This window comes from Empidonax traillii, unplaced genomic scaffold, assembly GCF_003031625.1.
Source record: "Empidonax traillii isolate 1590-97213 ecotype Southwest subspecies unplaced genomic scaffold, ASM303162v1 scaffold400:size839614, whole genome shotgun sequence".
Taxonomy (NCBI): domain Eukaryota; kingdom Metazoa; phylum Chordata; class Aves; order Passeriformes; family Tyrannidae; genus Empidonax; species Empidonax traillii.
The window spans coordinates 547,150-567,012 of NW_020955593.1; the positions used below are offsets into that span (position 1 = coordinate 547,150).

Consider the following 19,863-nt stretch of genomic DNA (forward strand, 5'->3'; position numbering starts at 1 on the left):
GAGAGGCTGGGAGAGCAGCAGCACCCTACCCATGCAGCGAGCCATTCTGGGGTGCAGCACTGGGCTCTACAGTGGGGCGTGTCCAGCATCACTGGATGCCTGTGTGCACCATCCTGGGAATGTGCTGTGTCTGGAGGCAAACAGGAATGGTGTTACAATACAGCTAGTGGGCTTTAGAAGCGAGATAATTTCCTATTGTTGTATTTCAGCACGTGGACGTGATCCCTGTGTGAGGGTGTGTTTGTAGGAGCTTGCTGTGTGCCAGGCACTCAGCCTGTGTTTTCTCAGGTGTCCTGTGCAAGTGCTCCACCAGTAGGTAGGATTTCTGGAGGCGTGTGCTATAAATACGCCCTAAAATTTAGAACTACTTATTAAAAAGAATTGATGAAGAAAGTTGAAAGGTAAGCAGTGTTCCCTTTGGCTGTGTCAGTGTTGTTTCAGTACTCCATGGGCTGGGGAGCCTTTGTTATCTCTGAGTGTTAATGTCCCGTAGCAACCTTTCGTTGTCAGATAGACTTTCAGTCTATTTTGGCTGTTTGGATCATGTTCCCTGTTGATGCCCTTCATTGATCATGTTGTCTTTTGAAGAAGAAATCCCAATATTACATTTATTTTCAGAGTTGAAAAAAAAAAATCACTAATAGCTGGAGATGCAATGCTGATTGCATTTTCTAGTCCTGGGAGAGACCAGACAACTGGGCCTGAGGAACCTTTCCTGGCATGGGGCTGCCTGGGCCCTTGACATTCCACAGATGCCCAGCAGGCACAGCACAGGGCTTGTTTGTCAGAAGTGTTGCCATTAGCTGCCCACATGGGAAGTAAGCAGCTTGAAACCTGTAAACACTGCTTTTTGGTGGTCGTTTGACATAGGTGAATTTATGGAATGTTATGGTGAACACAGGGAAACCTGCATCAGCTTTCTGTAAACATATTTGTCTTTTCAGCTGCAAATTGAACATTACAGATTTAATTGCAAATTAAACATTTGGGCCAAAACCCAGAGTGTTGTTCTTTAGAACTGGTGCCAGGAACTGTGGGTTGTTTCCATCCTTGCTGGCTGGGCTGCCTGCTGGGGCTGCAAGGCGAGAGCAGGGAGCATCCTCAGGGATGTGCTTTGACCTGAACCCCACAGACAGGATCGTGGACATGAGGAACCTGAACAGAGTCTGTCCAAACTGAAATAGCTCAGGTTCAGTCCCTCCTTGAAAAATGGCGCTTTTGGCAAAATGCTTTTCTCAAAAACATTTTCCCAGCAATAGTTTCTGTAGAAAATGTTTACCACCCTTTCCTCCTTCAAAGCACTACTTGTTATTTAATAGAGGGTAGTGGTCACACCAGCCCCGGGCAACGTAGCCACAGACTGTCTTTAATAGCAGTATTTAGTTGTGTTCTCTTAGTTATAAACGAAATAATTTTTCTTTGTTATGATAATGATTAACAATACAACAAATTTCAATTATGACAGCAAATCATTACAGTATATTAAGATAAAATCAAACTAAAACGTATTATAAATAAGAATCCATAACTTATCAGAATTGCATGGGCAATACGTTAATGGATTTTTCCCTTAGTCCCATGGCAAAAAGTGAGAAATTTTATTAAATGTCTTTCTGCTTTTGAAAACTTAAAGTTCACGTTGCTTTCATTTTCACTAATAAACTCAAGATGTCCATAGTAGTTTAACCTGAAATGAATTTGGTTTATTGCTGAAACTGAAATTCCCCTGTGAACGTCTTAGTGGATTAGATATATGTTGGTTATATTCTTCTATGATTAAGTTTTTATTGATTTTTTTAAAGTCAGTTTATGTATGTTACTCCTCATTGCCCACCTATATTCTGCTGTACTGCCCTTGACACGTCAAAAAGGATGATATGTATTTAATTTACTTGGTTTCCTAAAGTTATTAATCGTTGTTTAATATCCTTGAAGGTATGCTAATTTGGGCTCTAAAATAGATGGTGTTTTGTACAGCAGGATTCAGTGCTGCTAATCTGCAGAAAAGACATTGTAACCCGTTCTTTCCTTGCCCACTTTCGAAGGTGCAGCCAAGAGTAGATGTTTCTTTTTTTCTTGTCCTGTTCCTGTAGCCTCTGTGGTGGTGCTGCACCAGGAGAACAGTTTGTGTCACTGTTTGTGACCTTGGGGCAGTGGGGGGCTGTGGGTACGTGTCCTCCAGTCAGGTCTGGTCTGTGCTAGGAAGGGACTTGAAACCCTGGCCAGCATTCATCTCAGTAGAAAGAATTCCCATTTTTGTACAGAGCTATTAAAGCAAGCAATGGTCACGCTTTTGGGAGGGGGAAAAAAGTGGCTGTTACTATTATATTTCATTGCTGAGGTGCTGAAATCCAGACCCGCAGAAGCTGGATCAAGTACAGAAGATTTTGAAGGAGTGACCCATCACAGTCCCGCTTACTTAAACACAAGAAATACCAGAAGGATTCAGATGTTTCCCTGTGTTTGATTTAGATAATCCCTATTTGTCTCCACTGGCTGAAATTATTTTCTTCCCAAGCACGTGAAATAGCTAAATTATTTTTATCTGTCGTGTCATGACTCAATAGCAAGACTTTTCTGCTTTTTTTCATCCCCACCCAGCAAGACTCCCTGCTTTGCTCCAGTACGGAGCCAAACAAAAAGGCTTTTATCATAATAGGGTCACACCTTGCATTTTCCAAAAGTCAAACAGCTGCACATCTGCCCTAGCTGTATGTGTCACACAGAGTGAGCCCACACCCTCAGAACATGGGTCATTTTTTGGCTTGGGTGGTGTTTTTTTGGGGGTGGTGGTTTGGTTTCTTTCCTCTAGAGGATGATGTCAGAAACTTCATAATTACTTGAGCAGATCAGTGATCCTAATCATCTTCATCACATTAAATGATTTACAGGGAGGGAGACTGTGTCCGAAAGTACAGTGAAATCCATTTGGCTAGAAACAACAACTGTTAGAAATGCAGATATTGTTTTCCTATGATTTGAAGGTCATTTTCACACTGCATGGAGATTTTCAAATGCATCCATGTATAACGTGTCGCCTGTTAGCATTCTGCCGTTGTAACTTTATATTGATAGTCCTCTGCAAAGATTTTTAATAACAGCAGTAACATAAATTCATTTAATGTGAATAGAGGCTAATTAGGAACTAACGTGCTGGTCGTGTTAGGAAGTTATTTATCACTAATTGTGTACCCTTCATCTGTGACTTGCCATATATACTCTCGTCCAAGCTGACGCTCTAAAAAAAGTCCTACCTGTAGGTATGTGGGCTGCCTTTCCTGCCAGGCAGCCAGGCCCTGCTGAGGAGGAGGAGGAGGTAGAGGAGAGGAAGAAGAGGGCAGCGTCTGTGGCTGGGACAGCCCAGCCCCTGGGTGGGAGCAGGATCATTTGCCAGAGGAATCTGGCTCTGCTGGGAGAGCTGGGGGTAACTCCAATACAAACAAAAAAAAAACCCTTTTGCAAGCTTTCACATACTTTGTCCCTGTAAAACCCCTGGAAAATGTGCACGAATGTGCCTCAGCCCACTGCGAACACCACCAAGTGACACCCCAGAGTGGCTGAGTTTTGAAATCAGTACACTTGGGCCATTTTCTCTCTGAGTCCTTTGCACGGCTGAGAAAGGCGATGCAACAGGGAGATGCAGAAGAGAATTTTAAGTGTCTTCACTCAAGCATTTGTCTTAGTGTTAACATTTCCCTGTGCGTCAAGAGATGCGGTTTGGACAAGACCTGCTAAGGAACCCTGGCATTGGGCAGTTAAGGAGTGAAAAGAAGCTCCCAACAGTACCACGTGCAGGCAGGACCACCCATGGTCCGCTGTGACATGGAAGCAGGGCAGCAGTGTGTGTTTACGTGGGCTGGGACACTGCTCCACACCAGCTCAGGCTGTGGGTATCGTGCAGAAGCCTGGAATACACAGTCTAAATCCAAACAGTAGCTCTCACCTCTCCTTTCCCTTTGAAAGGCTCCTGTGCCGGTGTAACTTGCCCTGAAAGGAGCAGTTATCTAGTGTTGCTCCTCTTCCACCTTTCACTGAGCTATGGGAAAGCCCCAAAACTTTCTCAGACCCTCTCATTCAACTCAGGGAACTGAAACTGTCTCCTGTTGCTGCAGAGACTGGCACTCCTTGAAGCTTATGATACAAAGCAACAGTTATTATCTGCAAACAGTTTGTGGTAAAGCTTGTAAAATGAAAAGAGCCTGTAAAAATCATTAGGTTCCTTCAAATAAAAGGTTGGTACATAAGGAGAGTCATTAATTAAATACTTGACTAGTGTTTCCTTGCCTGTAACATGCCCAGCCATCCCATATCACAAATTACTAATTTAAACCAGATTTTCGAAGGGAATAAAATCCATTGTTTAGCTTTTCTTATTAATATGCTTTTGTTCTTGGGAGACAATGTGTTATTACACATGCCTTTTGCGATCAACTTCTGTATATTTGCTTAGAGTGGAGAGACTGTATTTTCTGTTGAAGACGTGGTGTATCCTAATCTCTGTCCTAACTGCTCTAGGATTTGCCTTTGCAATGGGAAGGTATTGCATTTCATGTTGGGGAAAACACCCCTGACAGGCTCAGGAGATGAGAGGAGCTGGCTCACCAAATTGATTCTTGAGCCTTTCCCACCACAGCTGTATTGACAAAAAATTAAGTTTGGGTTTAACAGCACTGTTCTGTTATCAAGGGATGATATATAGTCAGTGGTGCAATAACAGAGTGATACCATATTGTCCAGTGAAATTCCTTAGCAACTGATTTGATATTTGCAGGAAAATAGTTGGATGGTGGAAACCAAAGTAACAGTGCCCCACTTGCAAAGCTCTTCCCTACACATTGGATCCTCAGAGCTTCTGGGAAGGGTTTCAGAAATGATGATTCAAGGGTACCTGTAGATAACAAAATGTTTTGGTTTTTTGTTTTTTGTTTTTTTTTTTTTTAACTAACATTTGTTTAGTGCTTGAAGCTTGGCTGGCAGCTGCTTCTAGCATTCGAAGCGTCCCAGAGCTCACGTTTCAATGACATGGAGTGGACAGGGCTGATCTGGAGATCAGCCCTGGAGGCTTGTACAGTGAAAAGCTCAGGTCTGGGAGAACTGCTCAGTGTCTGCTGCTGACATTTGCCATAACAAAGAAGCCCTGTTCTATCATAATAGCCCAGAAAACCATAATAATGCTGCTCTGATGCTGAGGCTGCTGTTATTTGGGGTTTCTCTCTCTGTACTCTTCATGGCTCAGTGAGGAGTGTTAATTTTTTTTTTTTCCTTTAGTGGAGGTTACAAAGGGGGAAGCAAATTTCACATGAATCCACTGGGACCCTCAGCAACTGGCCGTGTTTTAGCAGGCTGTTAAGATTTATTGCACAAACCATTCTGAAAGCTATGAACAGATTTGCCATGCATTTCAGTGTCAGTGGAGCTGTGGGAACAGAAGGGTTGGCATTTAGCACTAAATGACTCCCATAAAAAATGAACAGTTTTCTCCGAGTGGATGAGAGCTTCTGCACTGGTGGAAGGTATTCAGGGTGTTCATCACCTCATGTTGTAACAAGCAAGTTCATTTGTGATGGGAGCCCAGCTGGGGTCAAACAAACTTAACAAACAGGAGAGCTGAGTTGGAGGAGACCTTGGAGTCAGCAGCTGAGGCAGCTAGAGGGGCACAAGCATTTTTGAATATATTTTACATTAAATTTAGTTCTTTGGGGAGGTTTTTCTCTCAGAAATGTTCAAGAATGGTGCCAAAAATGTGATACATAAATCCTACCTTTCACCACAAACTCTCTTCCTTGTCTTCCCTGTCATCTTCTGTACTAGTGCTGTCAGCACTTCTGCTTTCCTTGCCCTACAGTTTCTTTTCTTTCTGGCCTACTCATCTTTATCTCTTCTCCTCTCCTAAGCTTTCTTAGTGCTTGTCACTCTTTTTTTTTCCTATGCCCTTTCAACCCAAGAACATGATATAATTCTGCTTTACCTGATTTCTCTGTGTTGATGTCTGGCTGAGGCAACTGCCAGTAATCCCTTTCTATCACAGCATTCAAACTGTTGGATACAGCAACTAGGCTTCAGTTTTGTATTTGTAAGTTTGTATTCTGTCCAGTCACTTGGACTTTGAGCTCTTTTCTTATCTACTGCTTCTGCAAATGCATATTCCCTCTTATTATAGGCTTACTTGCAGTGTTCCAATCTGGAATCCAGGAGGGAAAGTAATAAATAAAAATAGGTCAACCATGAGTATTTAACTATAACAGTAAGAGTAGAAAAAAATACATAAAACTTTAAAATTGACTGTTTTCTAAATGCTTTATTTTTGTGCTTATCTCTTTCAGTTATAAGAGGCTGTAATTTGTTTCAGATGTGCCTGTTTTGATACTGGAATTTGATGGGGATTTTAATAGCATGACCCTAGAGAGGCTTGAACTTCGACAAAAACGAAGGTTTTGATCTTATCACGCTGGCGTAATAAAGGAGATTAGTTCTCTTTCCAAACCACATCTTGCTAGATTGCAGAAGTGTTTGGGCACATTCAGCATTCAGGCTTTTTAATCAGTTGTCTGTGAAGGCATCCTCTTTAAAAACACACTGCAAAAGTCATCTTGAGGAATTATTAGTTTACTTTTCATGCACATGGAAGGGAAAACCAACCAACAGATAATATTTTCATGAGATTTGTTTATATTTGGGTTTGTGTATTTGCCTCTGAATTCATATGATGTTATTGAACATTTTTGCAGTTTTGCAACAGTCTGACGTTTTCTACCAACTCTTTAGCTGGCTTAGGTTGGCAAAGGTATTGGACATCAGCAAATCTAAGCTGAAGGTTGGCCCTCTGATCTAAGCAGTTCCATACAGCTACAAAAACTCCTGTTCCACACATATGGGGAGAAGGCATATTTTTAGTCTTGTCCAGCTGAATACCAGCTGCTTTGATTTTGCTCCAACTTTGCAAAAGCAGAGAAGGTTGAATGGTGAAGCAGAAATAAAGCAAGGCAGGAAGGTTTGGTCAACCAGAAGTACCTCAGGCATACTCTGTTTTGTCTCTCCCATGGCCTGTGAAGAGCCTGTGCTGCTGCATGGATGTTCAGAGAGGGGAATTAACCTGTGCTGTCCTTGGCAAAAAAGCTGTGCATGTGCCTTCTGCCCTTCCCACGCTGCCCAAAGCAGACAGCCACGCCACTCATGCTGCTGGGAAAGCATGGAGAGGTGGGAAAATGGCAGGAAAGAAGTCCTCTGAGGTCTCCTTTCACAGAGATTCCATTTTCTCAAGAGGGAGAGAGGGTCAGTGTTTCTCTGTGTGCATTCCCGTGGGCCCATCCTCAGTGGATCAGGGGAAGGTTGAGGCCATTCCTGTCATGGCCATTGATGTTGGCATGGTCTTAGCAAGCTAGGACTTGCCAACCATGGCAACCAAGTCAGGCAGTTTGATGAGCCCAAAATGGCCTTGTGCATGCTTATCTGTGCTAGCTGAGGTCCTCACTCTCTCTCTGCTCCTAAATTTTTATGGGCATGTTATGAACAATTGGAATATAAGCTTCTGTTTTGGGAAACATGCTTCACCCATAACTACAGTTCCAGGATCCCAAATTTATCAAGACATTTGTCCCTGTAACCTTTTCTATTTGTAGCCTTGCTTTCATTTACACTTTCAGGACTTAAGTTTGCAAACCACCCCCAGTATTAACAACTGTTTCTGCCAAGCCTCGTACGCTCTGGGAAGACTCCCGTTTGTTTCCACTCAGCCTTTGTGAGTCCTTGGCATCTTCTCACCCCCAAGGCTACTCTTCAGCTCACACTGTAGCTGATGGAGAACTTCTCCTTTCTCCTACTGGCACCAGCTCCTTTCAAAATCCTCGTCTTTGAAGTCACATTGCACTTTGTGCAGGGAGTGGGGGCTTTTCAGGTTGCCACGACATTTAAAATGTGCCTGAAGCTGAGCAGATGGAGCAGGGCTGTTTGTGCAAATAAAAGCAACATGTCCAGAAAACAGCAATTTGCAAGAGCTTTGCACTGTGTTCTGGTGAGTCTTACTTTGATGGAAGGACAATTATAAGAGGCATTTTTCCCATTGCAGAGGAGAAGGGGATTCCTGCAGCAGCCCAAGCATGGTCCCCAGGTGGGTTCTCCATTCACACTGCCCTGTGTTCGAGGTTTCATGGTTGAGGTGACATCACCAGATGACTGTGATTCCTCTGTGTTTGATTGTTGAGGGACGTGGACCTGGAGATAAGAAGGATCTGTCTAAAAACAGGTTGAGCATCAGAAATGAGAAGTGCAGTCCCAAATGCTGTGTATAGATAGCACGGAATCTGCAGCATCTACACAGCTAAAATACTGAGGGAGTTTTGGCACAAGTCAGTGTTTCGCTACCCTGTTGTCATTGAAAGCAGGTTCTGTGGGGATAAGAACACAGATGTGTCAGAGACCAGGGGAATGCTGCCCAACATGCAGCCTGCATGTGGAAGGGCCAGTCTATCATGGAAAGAGCTGCCAAGAGCTTTTACTTTGCTGTTCTTCCTCTGCAGAGGGGTACAATGGTTTAATAAGTTAAGCCTCCGCTGAAAGTTGCGATTTTTTAACTGTTTGTTGTTTTTAAACATCACATTTCTACATTAGCTTCCAACTTAAAACCAGTTTTTTTTACTTGAGTGTCCTGTTGAGTTGGAGAGAGAAGCAGAGGAAAGCTGCTGCTCGCACAGAACATCTTAGATTGACCTGGCCACACACATTCCCATCCCTGCAGTGACTGAAGCTGCACTGGGAACCAGCCATGGCACTGAGCTGCCTCAGTAACAGAGGGGTCTGTACAGGGGTTTCCTGTGGCTCCCTGGGGCAGGGCTGTCAGAGGAGGGAGCTGGTTCATCCCACAGAATCTGGCAGCAGGGCATAGAGGGCACCATGACCAGCTCCCATGGGGGAATGTGGAGAGCCTGTACACTTGCTGGGTTCCATGTATTTAGCCAAGTGTTCCTTCTTCACTTCTATTCCTTAGAGGGCTTTTCTTGGCACTTCTGTCCATCCCTCTCTGAAGATACTGGGTCACTTGGGGGAAAATCCCAGTTTCAAGACCAGACTCAATGAAAGCAAACTATTCTTGGCAGTTTGAGAAATAATATGGTTTTTTGTTAGAAGCACTGTTCCCTGGAGCTTTTTTTCTGAAAATAAAAATAATATCTTTCTGCTAAAGGTAACAGTGCATGTTTCCCGGAGAAATATAGGGCTGCCCTTTTCTTAGAGAGTAAAGCCGCATATTTAAAAGCTTGAATAACCTCCCCATAGGAGCCAAGACTTCAGTGAAGTGACTCCAGGTTTTAAAGAAAAGGGCAGTGCAGCTGCCTGAAACAAGAAGGGATCTTGTGGGTCTTGTGGCTAAAGACCTGGTTATTTTTGGTACTGACTGTTCCCTTCCATCGTGGGGGGTGTTTTCAGGAATTGCTTCAGTTTGCTGTAGGTGGCACAGCATGGATGGGTTTGGCCTTTCCCATGGCCAGGGAAAAGCAGGTTGGGGTGCACTTCTTGGGCTCAGAGCCAGCCAGGGCTGGGATCCCCTGGGGCTGGAGTCCCCTGTATGGCACCCTGGGGCTGCAGGTGGGTGGTGGGAGCAAAGCCAGGCCGGGGCACAGGCACAGCCATGTGGATCCCCACTGCTCCACCACACATGGGATGTGTGTGGTTAAAACAGAAAAACAGGTCATATGAAAGGTGGTCTGAGGGGCCAAATAAGTGCTTATGGAGCAAAGGAAAATTGTTCCAATTGGGAGGGGAAAGGAGAAAAAAACCACACAGACATTCCTTTCCCTACGGGGCTGCCAGTCACCAGCCCTTTCTGCAGGGGGAAATACTGCGCCTTTGGAAAGGGATTTGAATTATTAAATTACTAGTTAGTGAGACCCTATGGGACTTGGGTTGGTAACATTTCCTAGCATAAAAATTGTCTTGTTGAGAGATTTTTATTTTTGCCCTGTTGGAATTTTTTCCTTTGACATGTCACGTCCAGCTGCTCCTCCAGATGGAGGCAAGGGAGCAGTTGCCAACCCCCGCTGGGACCAGGAGAGGGATGGGAATGATTATGCAGGAGCCACCATAGTGCAGCTGTTCAGCTGCAGGCATGAGGGCCTTGGGCTCCCCAGAGCTGCTGGGCTGCTCAGCCACAGCTCCCACCATTGTCCCCACATGCTCTGAGGCCCCACTGGATGGCAAGGCTAGTCACTCAGCATCTGGACACCTGGCTTGTGGCCCCTTGGAAAGCCTGTTTGCCGAGCCCCAGCTGGGAGGCTGGTATTTTTGGAGGCACGGTATTTTTGCTGGCTCTCCTGGGTTATTCTGTATTCCAGCTGATCTTAGGAAGAAAAATGAAAAAAAGTAAGGAAACTATGACGTTCTAGAGAACTTTCCCAGTTGCTGCTCATGTTTTCCATAGTATGATTGCTGATGTGGGGAAGTCAGTAGGATTCAATCTTTCTGGGGAATAGGTGGGTGTTTTATCTAGAATGTTTTCTGTTGTTTTAACTTCCAGTCAGGGACCCCAGCATGGCAACAGGGTCCAGCAGGCATTGGCAAGCCTCCCTTGCTCATCCAGAGCAATTTGGTCATGGTCAGTTTGCCAAGATAGTGCAGTTCCCCTTCAACTTGATCCTGTTTCATCCTTATGGTTCCCAAAGGGCTAATTCCAAGGTGAAATTCCTCAGAGTTTCCTATCAGTTTTTACCTGTCTAATCTGGTAAAGGCTTGCATTTCAAAGGATGATAATAACCTTTCTACCATAGAACACTGATAGACAGTTATATCATGCTCTGTGTATCCCAGCTGGGTAACACTGATATCATTCTCTGCACCTTCTGGGAACAGGACCTCCATCCCCCAGAGGCTTTCAGAGGCAGAAGAGGTTCCACTCAAAATTCTGCCTTTGTGTCTGGGTACGTGAATTTTTTTGTACTGAAATCCAAGACACAGAGAAAGGGGTGAGGGCAAGACAAAGCTTGCAGTGATCATCCAATCTTCAAAGCCAACAGGCTTTCCTTTTGCATTCCTGATAAGGAGGCTGGAGGACACAGAGCTGCTGAGCAGCAGGGTTGTCTGAGAGTTACTGGGGGGAAGAGCTCAGGTGTTAGGATCAGTCTTGCAACCTTGCACACACCAAATAGTTTTTATTCATTTGTGTCTCCCCTTACATTCTGTAAACTGAAGATGACTTCAGCTGGAGACAAGCTTAATTACAGAGAGGCACCTGAAACCTTCAGGACTGTGATGAAAATACTTGCCAATTCCAGATCTTTCCCTGGCAATATTTACCCTTTGATTTCCATTCTACACCACATAAAATTTCACTTGTCCATACTTTACAGATACCTTTCCCCTTTGATTTAGCTTGATTGCAAATCAAACATGACTGTGGGTTCTGCTTGCAATGCTTTCCTATGACTTTAGGCCCAACCTAGTCTGGATGTCCCCTCTCTGGCACTGCAGGCAAGAGGTTCAGGACACTTGAAAACCCATCTTGCTCTATTTCAGGCTGCCACATTTTTAGTGTATCTCGGCTCCTCCATTGACGTAGTAGTAGATTCTTTTCAGGTCATTGTGATTCATCTTCCAGCATTGCACCATCTGAATAAAGTTACAGAAACCATTCCTGGGGTAGGACACAAGACTCTCATTTGCCAGGAGTCAGCCGAAATCCACGGAGATCTGCCAAGCTGCACCCAGCCAGGGGGCCTGACTATGAGGCTGGAATTGCATGAGCAGGGTAGAATGTGGTGAATGTATGTGGATATGGACACAGATGGTGCAAAAAGCTCAGAACTTCCTTTAGCCAAAGGCACTTGACAAACAGGACAGCTTTGCTCAGCCTGTCTCGTAATATTTGTGTGTTCTGCATATGTGAGATGTTCCAAACTTTCATCTCCAAAATAGCGGGAACAGAATGAGTAGCGCTGCCAGCCAAAGGAAAATTAAAGTAAATCCCCAAAGAAGTGATTTATAGGATGTAAATCACTTACAATAATGAATTTAATCCTGTCGAACAAGTTCTTCATTATAATAACTTAACAGGCATCTGTTGATTTTTATATCAGGTCATAAATGCAGTCTCTGCAGTTTTATAAAAGCATTTGTTTGCAAATGGTGTTGGAAACTGTTTGACAGAGTAAGTCTCATCTTCTAAACAAAGGGCAGAGCTCTGCATTCTTTTTAAATTTGGAAGTATCAAGAACTTGTGAGCCTGCCCTCTCTGCCTGCCTGTGAAGTGATGTGGTGTGAGCCAAGCGGGCTCTGTCAGCAGTGTCTGTCGTGCTGTGACTGTAACCAGTGCACATGTAATCAGATTGTACAACTTAATGTGCAGCAGCTCAGCAAGCACGGACCCGTCCGACCGATCCCAGCGAAGGGGGACGTCTGTGTATGTGGTGGGCAAATAAGTAATTAGAATGCTGAAAGCTACAATTAGAAGTTAGATATTTATTTTACAGGATTTGCTGTGATGTGCTAATCCCTTTCTTAGTACAGAAGAATATTTATTTTCTTCTGTACTTAGCGTTCAGCTTTGAAGTTCTTCAATAACATCTGCTGGTGACCACAGAAGATGTTATAATTCTGATACATCAATTGCAGCTTAGGCTTCATTTGAGGCTCTCTTAGAGTCCCTGGGTCTCTGTCAGTTCTCTGGTTCAAATCAACTCTTTTTCCCTTGAAGACCCCAGCCCTTAAGGCACTGGATAAAGATCTCTTGTTTTTGTACTACACTAATTAGTTATTTTAATGAGGGTTTAATTACCTGCCTGCCTAAAACACTGTTTACAGTGTCAAGGGAAAACTTTAAATAGAGAGAAGGAAAAACAATTTAAACAATATAAGAGCCCATCCTCAGTTCCTAATCAAACTAAGCACAAGCAAGTTTTGAGATTTAGGAATGGGCTGGCACCCGTATGGCTGTTGTGTCGGCTTGTCTTCATCAGGATGCAGAAACAGAGATCTCAAAAGAGCGAGTAGGAACACAAATATAAACAACATAAGGAAAGCAACGTGGATGAGCTTGGATAAATAGGCAACAAGCAGCGATTTTTCTGCCTATTTCTCTGAAAGCAAACTTTTCAATAAGGTTTCTGTGCAAACGAGGAAGCCGGGGGTGGAATTTTAGTGGAACCTGAAGTCACAGCTTAGGGTTCCATCTGCCTCTGAGGTGTGTTCCCCATCACTAAATTACATCATTAGTCTCAAGAGCATTAATGATTTATTTTTTGATATTTTTTAACCTTGATTTTTCCTTCAGCAGTTCCTCTTTCATATCCCCTCCTTTTGTACTCTCTCTCCTATATTTGTCTGTTTATAAAGTTCGTAAAAGGTGACGTTTTGCGTAATAATGTTTGCGTATATTCACATTTATCATATGATAATGGACAGCATTCAGGATCTGCTGGATGTGATCCAAAATCCTGCTGAAGTCAGTAGGAACATTTCTTTTAAAGGGCTTTCAATTAGACCCTGAGCTGTGAATGTGGTCTGCCTTTTCACAGAAAATGCTGAGTAGCTGACTGTGGCTCGTTTCATTCAACATGTTATACTTTCTTCTATAGCTGTTGCATTTCTTTCCTTTCTTGACACGCATAAAGGACCTTCATTGTGATTCGGTTAATATTTCCTTCTGCTGCCTGTATATAAGTGCAAATACAATTGGAGTGTGTTCAGCAGAGTAGACATGAAGCAGCATTTGGCTTCACATGTGTAGTTTGCTCATTTCTCACGGCAGGTTGAACATTTTTCTTCAGCTTTTTCTTTTCTGTGCTGCAATTACAAATCAGATTTTGCTGAAAAAAATAACCTTACCTTGAGAGTTTGTGTCATGTTGAGGGAAGTATCTATAATCTGCTGTTAACTTGAATGGGTTCTGCCACGAATACAGAACTTATTTAAAGTTGATACATACCAAACTGATTTGTCTTGACAAGCAGCTCATCATCCAAGTGGTTCCCACTGTGGCATCGCTTGGGGTTAATTTTAAAAAACTGTTTTGAACAGTTGAGAATGGAAAATGTTGGCTTAAGTAAAGTCTCAAATCCCAGAACATCTGTAAAAAAATTAAAATATCTGAGTTGACATGGGAAGATTCACGTGCCCAGAAGTGTTCCTGAGGCTTAGACCTCACTGATCATCTGTTATACTCCCAGGAAGCTTTTTTAAATGTTTAGGTATAATTAGTTTTCTCAACTGGGTACAGGGAATGAATTCCAAAGAGAAGTCTGGTGCACAAGCTGAATTATATTGAATACCGTGCAAAGTAAGTAATTTTAATAGAAGCAACCAAGAAGTGCTGTTCCCTACTGTGCAGCCCTCGGTGTTCAGTGTGGACAGTGTTCATCTGGCAAGGGAAAAAATTCCAGGTTTCCTGCTGACAGAAGGAAAAATACTAACTGTTGCTGTAGGCAAGTTGCCATCACACATTATTTCTTATGAAACATGTTTTTTGCGGTTTGATGTTTTTGAGTCATGACATTTTTAAGGAGCGTGGAGGGTGTGACAGGGCAGCAGGACGGGTAGTTTGTGTGAGGCTCACCATCACACTGCCAGGCTCCACACCAACTTGTTGGGTTCTGTTTCTGACCTGTCACTTGCCTATGGCTCATGAATCACTTGTTTTAAGGGGTATTTTATAAATCCCCCACAACAAGTGTCTAAGGCTAGATTCAAGTATAATAGGGGTTTATTTTGGTTTGGTTTTACTCTAATTGGTTTTTCTCAGTAGCTTTAGGCTTAGCAAGCCTCTTAATTATGCATCATCACCTGGAGGCTCTTCTAAAGGTTACCACAATGCTTTAGTCATGGCTTTATATGTAACATATGCATTATGTATGTAACCAGCCCCAATTCCTGGCTCTTAAAGCCCTAACACTTTGATTCCTTATCTCTTTGTATCTGTGTGTGTGCATATAGTAAACCAAGCAGTATGATATCTACCGTTTTAAAAAGAAGAAACAGCTTCAAAAGCGTGTACCAAGTTGGGAAATATGACTCAAAATTAAATATTGATATAGCTAAAACTTCCTGTATATGCACAAACCTCGCTGAACGTTACCAGAAGGCCAGCACTGGGGGCTGTAATTTCACCACTGCTGAAAGACTCACCTCAGCCAACTCACACTTGCAGCTCTGTCTGTAGGGGATGTCTGGGTAGGTTCTCAGTCATTATCTTTTTTTTTTCCTCTTCACCCAGCACCTTTTATTCCTGGCTCACCAGTTTTTGCTTTGCACAGGTGGTTAAGGTAGGGCTGTCAAAAGCATCAAGTTGTGTTCTCGGGAAGCAGGTCAAGGAGGGGTGGTGGCAGCGGGACGTGCCGCGGGCGCTGCGGGAGCTGAGCGCACATTACACATGCACGGTCACAGACTGGGGAGGCTGGAGATCCCAGGGAGGCTGTGTCAGGTCATGGATAAATTACTGAAGATACATAAAACAATAGCTGAAATTAACATTTTGCTGTTTTCAAAGGTCACTTTCAGTTGTTCTTTTTTTTTAACTTTGTGTACCTTGCTGGGTTGTGAAATGCAGGGTAAGTAGGTATGAAAGGGAAACCTTTCTGGTGTTGGTAGCCAAGATTTTGCCAGCTTGTTACAGGGTTGTGTATTGTATATTCAGTAACCTGCCTGAAGTTAAAAAGATACACAGGAATTTTGATGTCTGCATGTAGCTACTGCTATCTCTGCTTTTGTTTGCTGGGTCTGAAAGTCAGCCCTAAAAAAGCTTTTCATACCGTTTAGTCCACTACTTGTCTTCTGAAACCGGTACTACTTGCCTTCTGTTTTTCTGTAGTAATGACCTTGTAAGAAAGAGCCAAAAGAAGAGTTAGTAAAAAAAGTTACATTGCATTTCCTAATGCTTTGCAATGGGCTTCCACCAGCTGAAGGAGCAGAAACCTAAACCAAGCCTGTGTGATGTGTGAGCTGATTGCTAGTAATGCTGTATCAGTGAGGTGGCAATTTCCATGACTTACCCAATGTTCTGTGGAAAAAAACTATAGCTGAGTGTTAAAAATTGAATAAAGGTACCTTTAAAGAGTAGGGTAAAGAAATGAATTCCAGCACTGTTGCCCAATCCTCAGAGTTATTCTTACTGGCTGTAAATTTACATTTCCCTTGACAAAAACATGCACAGGTAACAGATGAAAATGTTTGATTTGCTGGTTTGGATACAGTACCAATTAATTACAGAAAATCCTACTATTTTTTTTAAACCTGCCTGCAGTGAGAGGAGACAAGGATGTTCTTATTTTGATTTGCTGTTATTTAGGAGGTTTCAAAAGGGAATGGCCCTTCATTCTTCATTTTCTATTCAGGTTGGCCACTGGTACTGGAATGTACAAGTGTTGTATAGGAGCCCATTTTGCCCCTACACAGAAGCTGAAGAATCACTGCTTTGCCATACCCCAATAATCATGTACTGCCATAGCACCCTCTCTCTCACAGGCTCCTGGTGCTCTGGTACCTTCTGGAACTATCCCAGCACCATTTTTTATCCTTTGTAGAGGGCAAACAGAGCTTAGGAACTTGCCTCTCTGGGGCTCCCAGGAAGCACAGTACTGGGCACAGCCACTTAAAATCCACATTAATGTAGTGGGTGCTGTATCTCTTTGCTGGGGAGAAGGCAAACCGTGTTCACTGTTCTCTGTGCCTGCCAGCAAAACTGCAATGAAAGTCCAGTCCTGTCAGAGGGTGCCCCAGAGCTGGGCAGGGTGAGCCTGGTGTGCCATCAGCAGCTGCAGACAGAAAAGACTGGTAGTGTTTGAGGGGTTTGGTTTTATGGAAAAGGGCACAGATTGAATGCCACACCAGTAAGACTGGAATATGTGTGTCAGCCTTTTTGGCAAAACAGCCCTTGGCAGCTTCCCCAGTTGGAATGTGTTTCAGCTGCTCATGGTGCTAAAACGTGGTAAATACTCAGTAATAAGCAAATGGGAGTTAATTTCTTGGAGGGACTCAGTTTGGGTTGGCAAATCTCTGTTGCTTCTAAATGGCTACATCTCTTTTTTTAAAGTCAGGCAGTAATTTGGGTTGGTTTCAGCTGAAAGTTGTCTTTCTGCGTGCTGCCCAGGGATGAGCCCAGGTTTCGGAATTACATGTTGCAGCCTACCACTAGCTATTGCTGTGGCTAAGAAGGGCCTGGAAAATATAGGTTTCTTTCACTGGGCTCCAGAGGGACTTGCCAAAAAGCCATGCTTTTCAGACAAAACACGGAGTATTACATCAGTTGGAAGGCATGCCGCGCTGAAACCTCCAACACAAACCGACTGACTTAAGCATGGCAAGGTATCGGGTTGCACTGAGATCACAGAGCTGTCATCAGCTGTGGCAGACTGAGGCACTGGGAATGCTTCTGTAATGACCACGGGCACCAGTGCTCTCGGCCTCAGAGAGAACAGGAGCTTGTTTGGGAGGGCAGAGAGCTGTTGAAGAGGTGTACGGTGAAGAAATACATTTCTGCATTTCTTGGCACCCTTTGCTGAGGGGGTGGGGGTTTTTTTAATTCTTGGCGCCATTTGCCCCCCCCCCCCCCCAAAAAAAAACAACCTAGCAAGCACATGGATTTTAAAAAATAATTAATAAATTAAATATCCTTCCAGAGAAAGTAAATATAGTTGAGTAAACATTCACTAATTTGCTGAGAGACCCTGTACCAACAGGACTGGAGAAGTGCCGATACAGAGGGATACAGACACGGCTCCCATCGAAGCTTCAGTTCAGAGCTAGGAGGTGCTATATAGTTATGGGACGAGGAAACAGTCCTTGGCCCTGAAAACCCTAATGGCAAATGTTCATCTGAAAGACAGACAGCAATCACAGCATCACTGATATGAAAACATACACTGGTATGTTTTAAAAAGTTCATTCCCATGCATGAGAGGAATTGTGTGGGTACCTGGGCAAAACATGCCTTCCCTTGGTTCCTGTTGGATGCCTGAGTGCTTCAGACAGGATTGCTTCAGAGTACAGGTCTGACCCTCCCCTCTGCCACTGGTGTCTGAAATATTCCGTTCCAGAGTCTGGAAGAGTCTGTGAGACAGGCTGGGTCTGAACGACTTGTGTGGCAGGATGAGTATAATATAATGCTCCAAAAGAGCTTCCTATTACAGCTTTGGAGGGGAGTGTAGCAGCTCTAATGGCTTCTCTTCCCTCACACCCTTGAGCATTCAAACCCACGTTATCAATACAGCAGGGAGCAAGCCTGATCCAGGAGATCCTTGCTCTTTATGAAACATGCCACAGGATCTCCAGTGTTTACCATGTCAGCTTCTACAGGAAGGAGATACATGGAGGCAAGCCTGTTTATCGGGGAAATACTGCTTCTCTTTTCCAACAGCTACTGAGCCCTATGGAGTTTGGTTTGTAGGAACTGGTGTTCTCTGAAGCTTTTCCTCTCTGAGTAGCATTGCCATGTTTTTGTGATGCGTCCACAGATTTTATCTGTGGAAATGCAATTTATTACTGCCATCAGCTTTTGGAGAAACAAAAGCATTGTTCTGAGTGGTGCCCCATGGATTATGCCAGTTAGGGAATGCAGAAGATGTCTCCTGACGTTTGTTAAGAAAATGGAGTGGAACTATTAAACTGATGAGCAATCTGCTCTACCAAAGTGATGTAAATTCCTTAGCAGCAGCTTGTTGTGAGCTCCTGTACCGTATGGCAGCACTCAGGAGAACAAATGCATTGGCTAGACCCCATCAAAACCCCAAGAAGGTTCATTTTCCTGCCTTAATGACTACTTATGTTGTGCTACAACGTGAAGTGTTGGTGTCCAGCGTGTATTGGGTGACACTGCACTCTGTTGTCACTGGTTTTCAGGAGGAGCAGGGGCCTGCATAGGTGGAGCTGGTAAGGCAAAGCTGAAATCCCTCAAGTCAGACCATTTTCTCTATGGGTCTGACAGATTTCACTCCCATGGCAGAGGAGCTCCCTGGTTTTGTTTGCAATTGTGTGTCTTTGCCATTTTTACCAGGTGGAAGAGAGGGTCTCGGGGTGTGACTCAGCTGACTCTGCCCTTCTTGAGTGAAGTTATTCAGAGGTGGGGATCATTAATAATAAAACCGAGGGTTTTCTGACTTAGTGGATTGTACTGAAATATTCTTAAGTATTGCAGAAGCAGTTTGTTGAATGATGTTAACCACATTTTGCTGTAGAGGAGGAAACCCTTATGAGTAGAAAAAGGGTTGCTTTTTAGGGTTGTGATGCTGGTTTGTGAGTCCTCCCCAGGAACACTGGCTGCAGATTGAGTAGAGGACAAGGAGTGTCAAGCATAGGGGCATAAAAGTCATGTATTTTTAACTCAGTCAGTTCATGCAAAGTCTGGGATGGAGGAACTGTTTGGGTTCTGTGAAAGAGTAACCCTCATTTGAATTTCAACTCTGGATGAATTCACACTCCTTTACTGAACTGCCTGCTGGCTTTTGGCATCGTGCCCTCGGGATCTCTGCATATGTTTATTTGGTTAATAGTTTGAATTTGACTCTAGCTATTGCTGGGTTGAAGCACAGTAGTGCAAAGACTAGCAATAAAATTATTTTCCAGCCTCTTTAAAGATGATATTGCAGGCCTACAGGTACAGAATCAGGTTTCTTAAGATAGAGGTGTACGTATGTAAATTCTCTCTTTTTGTTTCTATAAAAAGTTTTCACGTGATTTAGGCAAAACCTTGGCTCAGGAGTAAAATATCTTACTTGGTAATGCTGGAGATGGTATGCCAGCTGCACAGTTTCTAACATGTTCACACTGGTCAGACTTGAAATTTCCAGCTCATTTTTTCAGGGTTAAGTTTCTTGAAGTGTTCTCATCTTCCCCACCGAGCTCCCCAGGGGCAAGTAATATTTTGCAGTATGTGGGAATTGGAGTGATATG

General features: G+C 43.6%; 1 protein-coding gene across 4 annotated transcripts in view; it reads left to right on the plus strand.

Annotated features, from left to right (window-relative positions):
- The window catches only part of GPC1 (glypican 1), a 194,550-nt gene that overhangs the window by 127,370 nt on the left and 47,317 nt on the right, over positions 1–19,863 (plus strand). The window contains exon 1 of one of the 4 annotated variants that reach the window (XM_027893647.1): positions 4,830–4,884. The exons of the other annotated variants lie outside the window; for them this stretch is intronic. The gene's annotated coding sequence lies outside the window, so the exon portion shown is untranslated. Of the gene's footprint in view, positions 1–4,829; positions 4,885–19,863 lie in introns of those variants that run through there. 4 annotated transcript variants of the gene reach the window in all.